General features: G+C 38.4%; 1 pseudogene; it reads left to right on the forward strand.

Moving 5' to 3' along the window:
- The first annotated feature begins 1,686 nt into the window (after nt 1–1,686).
- On the forward strand, nt 1,687–3,520 carry LOC125086593 (farnesyl pyrophosphate synthase-like; annotated as a pseudogene).
- The last annotated feature ends 2,928 nt before the right edge of the window (nt 3,521–6,448 follow it).

The raw sequence follows: 6,448 nt of genomic DNA on the forward strand, positions 1-6,448 counted from the left end.
TCATATTTGTGGTTTAAATGTTCCTTGCACTTAGGAATACATTTTTACTCATACATAAGGTTTCATTTCTAAAAAGTTAAGTCACAATTTTCACGTGCCATTGGATAATGCCATTAAACTGGTCAATATAATAAATCTAGGATGTTCAACTTAAAGCTTTTAAAATTGATTATTGAAGAAAATAGGCTCAAACTACGCTAGACTACTGTTGCTTTCCAAATTGAGATGGGAATCATAGGGTCCTATATTAACATGTTCATTTGAATTGAAAAATGAAATTAGATTATCTGGATGGACAGGAACTCTGATTTGATGATTAGTTTGATGTTAGGAGTGGCTTTATCATCAGGTTATATGAAAATAGTTTACCTGCTGCTACAAGCTTTGTTATCAAGTAAAAGCATCCCAATGTTCATAGCAACAATGCCCACAAGAGCCAAACTGTGGAAGAAGCTGTGATGCTCTTCCACGAATGAATGGATAAAGAAGATGTGGTTCCTATATACAATGGAATATTAATCAGCCCTCAGAAAAGATGAATACCTACCATTTGCAACAACATGGATGGAACTGGAGAGGATTATGCTAAGTGAAATAAGTCAAGCAGAGAAGGACAATTATCATATACTTTCACTCTTATATGGAACATAAGGGATAGCATGGATCACTGCAGGGGAAGGAAGGGAAAACTGAAGGGGAAGAAATCAGAGAGGGACACAAACCATAAGAGACTCTGGATTCTGGGAACCAAACTGAGGTTACAGAAGGGAGGGGGACAGGGAGATGGGGTAACAGGGTGATGGGTATTAAAGAGGGCATGTTATATATCAAATGATCACTGGCTGTTATATGCAGCTAATGAATTGTTGAACACTACATCAAAAACTAATAATGTACTATATGTTGGCTAATTGAACATTATAAAAAATAAGGCTGTTACCCCCCCCAAATAAATAAATAGTAAAAGCATCCCCTCATGAAATATTGCCTTGGCACAGCTGAGTTAAAATTAGCTACACTGTATTTCTCCATCCTTTTTTGAGTATATTGTGTTAAACAAGGTGACCGTAAATGAGAATATCAGAAATAACCAGATATAATTAACAGTCACTTGACAGGTCCTGATAAAGTTCTTTAAATGTACATCCTCGAAACTGAAAAAGTGAATAAACAGAATGATATATTTTGCAAAAAACATAGTTTCCTATTCTTTGCTTTCAGCAAAATTGAAGGAAGACTGAAATTAAGTTGTCAGCATATAGAACATTAAAATTAGTTTTTGATGGTGGATCACCATGTGATTTTTGGTATATAACGAAGAGTTCAAAGAACTCAGCACATCGTTATGAAAATCTCTTCATAGCTATAGTTATGTAAACAAAATTTCTCAATGCTCTTATCTATAAAAATGAAAATTTGTTATGAAATTAATGCTGAATCTTGCTTCTTTTGTGTTTATAATATTTATGCACAGATATAGGACATATTTTTAAAAATTTCATATCATTAAGAGATGTGTTTTCCATAAAAAATTATTTATGTTTAACAATTATTTTTCAGATATTATATTTTTGTGTTTTAACATCTGTTTGCAATAATTATAATGATAATTCAATCAGGAGAAAAATTTTAAATCTTAAATGATCAATTAGATTTAGACCAAGAGCTGGCATCCCCAAGCAGGCACTTTACTCTTCCTTCAGAATGGATGGGGACCAGAAATTGGATCTTTATGACCAAGTAAAGCAGAATTTCATCTAGCACTTCTCTCAGATGGTCAAGGTGCTGACTGAGGATAGCATGACCCACCTGGAGACAGGAGATGGAATTGCCTGGCTTAAGGGGGTCTTGGGATACAATGCTATCCAAGGCAAGTACCAGTGGGGTTTGACAGTGCTGTTAGATTTTCAGGAGCTGGTGGAGCCAGGGAAGCAGGATGCTGATAGTCTCCAGCAGGCCCTGACTGTGGGCTGGTGCGTGGAAATGCTCCAGGCTTTCTTCCTGGTGTCAGATGACATCATGGATTCATCTCTCACTGGACGGGGCATACCAGGATCTGCAGGTATCACAAGCCTGGCATAGGTTTGAATGCCATCACTGAAGTTTTGTTTCTGGAAGCATATATATACCACCTGCTAAATCTCTACTGCCAGGATCAGCCTTATTATCTGAAACAGATTGAGCTTTTCCTACAGAGTTCTTATAAGACTGAGATCAGACGGACCCTGGACCTCATCACAGCCTCCCAGGATAATATGAATCTTGGCAGAATCACTGAAAAGAGGTATAAATGTATTGTCAAGTACAAGACTGCATTCTATTCATTCTATGTTCCTGTGGCTGCTGCTGTGGATATGGCAGGCATAGATGGGGAGAAAAGCATGCCAATGCCAAAAGAATCCTGCTGAAGATAAGTTCTTTCAGATTCAGGATGATTACCATGATCTTTCTGGGGACCATAGTGTGACAGATAAAATTGACACAGACAAATAAGTCAAGCAGAGAGAGTCAATTATCATATGGTTTCACTTATTTGTGGAGCATAACAAATAGCATGGAGGACATGGGGAGTTAGGAGAAGGGAGTTGGGGGAAATTGGAAGGGCAGGTGAACAATGAGAGACTATGGACTCTGAAAAACAATCTGAAGGGTTTGAAGAGGTGGGGGGGTGGGGGGTTGGGGGAACCAGGTGGTGGGTATTAGAGAGGGCACAGATTGCATGGAGCACTGGGTGTGGTACAAAAACAATGAATACTGTTATGCTGAAAATAAATAAAAAGAATGATTAAAAAAAAAACAACTTGCTGGAATCCCCAAAGGTTCCATAGCAAATGAGAAAATCATAGGGATTATGTTAGCAAGTCAGTATTTCTAACATGTGAAACCATTATTACTACCTCCTAAGAAGTAATACAAGAATGATGTCCACAAAGATTAAGCTGATCTAGGGTAGACAGGTGAAACAAAAATACTTTAATATAAATGTGTTTCATGAAGAGGCATCTATCAAGCCAGAAAGTCTGCTTGGGAAGTTTGTTCTCAGCTGAGTTTCTAACATCTTTATATTATAGAGTTAAACATGAATGTAAAGTATCAGTGTTCATTTTAAGGTGGACTGTAGATTCTTAGGGTTAGAGGTTCACTTTTATTTATTTGCAGATATGCTAGGCATGTGAACAAATAAGGTTTTATTTTGTGGCAGTCAAATAAAAGTATTATAGACCATGAAAAAAAAATTGACACAGACATCCAGGACAAAAAATGTAGTTGGCTGGTGGTTCAGTATCTGCAGCAGGCCTCTCTAGAACAGTACAAGATCCTTCAGGAGAGTTATGGGCAGAAGGAGGCCAAGAAGGTGGCCCTGGGTGAAGACGCTGTATAAGGAGCTGAATCTGCCAGCTGTGTTCATGCAGTATGAGCTAGACAGCTGCAGCCACCTTCTGGGCCTCATAGAGCCATGCCTCTGCCCCAAGCCATGTTTCTGGGGCTAGCACACAAGGTCTACAAGAGGAAAAAGTGACCTAAAGACAGAGGAAAGGGGGCTCTCAATAAATTGTCTACAACAACAACAACAACAACAAAATGATCAGTTGGATTTATGTTCTCAACTCTTCACTCATCACCCTTGCAGCAAAGGGAGTACATTTCCCCACTCCTTTGATGTTGGACTTGACCATGTGACTTCATTTAAGCAATGGAATCTTAGCAAGTGGGATGCAAGTAAAGATTTTAAATGTGTTTGTGTGATTTGTCTCACCTCTTGAGGCTTATGCCATCGACCTTGATAAGAAAATGCTTAGGTTCAATGTTTTTTAAGTTTCTCTTAGGGTTTATGTGAACAAGAAGTTTGAGGCACCACTATAGATATATACAACTGTAATATATCTTACAGATCCTTTGGTAAAAAGACCTTTAAAGACTCTAAAATCCCAATTGCAAGCATTGTTATACACATGAAGGTTGGCATCTGATCTGCTTTCTGGGTTTGCTTAGTGATGTTCCACCCAAGCTGTAGTTTCATTTCTAAAATAGAGATGTATATAAAACCCCAGTTATCTAGATCTTTGACCTATGATATACAAATAGTAATACAAGGGCAAAATTTGAAAATGAAATCTGGCAACAATATAGAGGAACGTCTTAATTCACCTATGAAAGAAGACATTGAGACTCTTCTGCAACTGCAAAGTAGGTTCAATCTTAGCAATTTCCCCATTTTGGCATTACATGAAATTAGTTTCATTTAGGAAACTCCTGAAGACTGAAGCTCTGAAAGTGGAGGTTTGAGATCCCTGGGGCTCTAGTGTGAGTAAAGACCACAGCCTACTCAATATCCAAGATAAACATGGCTCCACTTCCTGGAATATTTCACTTACATACCATATTAAGTTGGGAACTCTTGTGGAACAGGATGTAAAGTATATAATAAACTTTAAAAGATATCATCCAAGACTTCTAGGAAATTTTGAAATTATAGTAGGATCTAGCAACCCTACCTCCAGGACTTGTGTACACATAGTTCATCCTTTTCTGCTGGTAGGGATTCTTTAGTGAAATGCTGGAGAAACCTACTTTAAGGGCTTCACCTGCTTAAGATGGTCCTTGTTGCACTGGGGAGAGAAGGAATTGCAAACATCACTAATGCCTATACTTCATGTTGCTCAGACACAGCCCTTGACATCCGGTCATGTTGCTGGCCTTTTTTCTTGAGGCCATTCTACTTATGGAGTTTGAGAGCAGTTTGTGGAAGTTCTGGAGGGTTTTCTTCTTGGCTGACATTCAAAGGGGAACTTTTTTTACTTGGATTACCAGGAGGTCGATATCTCATTAACAGCAATGACAGATTGTAGGGACTCTAAGACAGCCTCATACCAAATGTGAAACACCCAATATGTTTATGAAATCATTTAATCCATAATCACAGTGTATAATGAAAGGCGCTGGTGCTTCAGCATTGGCATTTACAAGGCCGACACCATGATATGTTTCTGTGAATTACAGATTCAGCGAACTGTGTAATTTATGAGTCATGAGAAAAAAGGATCCATCTGGGCAGTTCTTGAAGCTTGTTGAAGCGAGGTGACATCTTTAATCAACATGAATATAAAAATCACACTATTGAGTTATTTACCTGTTCTGAGCAATGCCACATTCCTCTGGTCCCTACTCTTTTCTGAGGGATTGGAGAATCAGAGAGGATAATATTCTTTTCAATTTTGCTGCAGAGATGCTATAGATGTGGTGTAATTATTGTCTTTTGCGATTCAGAGGCAACAGAGTTTGACTTGAAGGTCACTGCTTGTATTGACCTTGAAAAATTACTGGGGTTACCTTTCATCAGAGAGCTCAAAAGCCATAATTTGGCCCTAAACAAAACTATAGAAAGAGCATCTTTGAGGTTTCTGTGGACTCTGGGCCTTCTCATCATTTTCCATAATGGAATGTGACCCTTCTCTGAACTCTGGCCACGCCCATCTCTATTTCAATGGGTCATTACTGTGCTCACAGCTCTTTATTTCTTTATGACCACCTTAGAAAGGTCCCATATGTCTGCCTCTACAATTGCGTTTCTGTGTTGCCTTTGGGACTGCAGGTCAAATTTAATATATATTCAACAAATCCATATTTTCCATTATCTGTGGTGTTTTTATCTGGAAGGTGCTGATAATAAGATTAATTTTTAATGGTGGTCATGAGAATGAAATTGTCAGAAAGTGTAAAGCACCAGTATACTGGTACTCAGTTGATGTCAGTTGGCGTTCCTTCCCCACACCAGTATACATATTCAGTAGGTACTTCCAGGATGTGGAAAGAATGCTGGGGTGTAGTGACATGCCCTCTCAGTTTTTATGGGTGTAGGTGATGCTCAGAGCTTGTAGGACGAGCATCAGAAGAACCAGACAAGTATTGGTTGCATATTATTGTAGCATGGGTTACATACAGATTTTCTCTTGCTAGTCCATATTCTTTAAAACCCACAATTTGAGGAAGAAAGGTATAATTTCATCTGTTAAGTTTCAGCTCCTTTTATGGCCCTCAAGTGCATGGCTCTCTGCTGTAGCATTTTATCCATACCATTCTTCTGGATTTTTGTATTAGAGCTAGATTTAGTATAAAGCACTAAAAGTGCTTTCTGTGAGTTCATGATAGTAGTGGCTTGGTCTTGGAATCCAGTTTTAGGTTTCCCTGCACATGTCTCCTTCCTACTTTTGTTTCTTATTATATTTGGGATGTTTGGGTGATTTGGTCCATGGTCAGATGTGGCCAAGGTACCTGAAGATCACACCTTACAAACCTTAATCCAACCTTGGCATTCACAGGTACACTTCTTTCTGGCATACAAGAATTGCTTCTTATTCATGACCTAGTTGTGGGGCTTATAAAAATAGAAATATAGAAATAGTAGGTCAACTTTTACTTTTTAGAATGAGCCACCATCCCTGTTATC

The sequence above is a fragment of the Lutra lutra genome, chromosome 1 (genome assembly GCF_902655055.1).
Source record: "Lutra lutra chromosome 1, mLutLut1.2, whole genome shotgun sequence".
NCBI classification, from domain to species: Eukaryota; Metazoa; Chordata; class Mammalia; order Carnivora; family Mustelidae; genus Lutra; species Lutra lutra.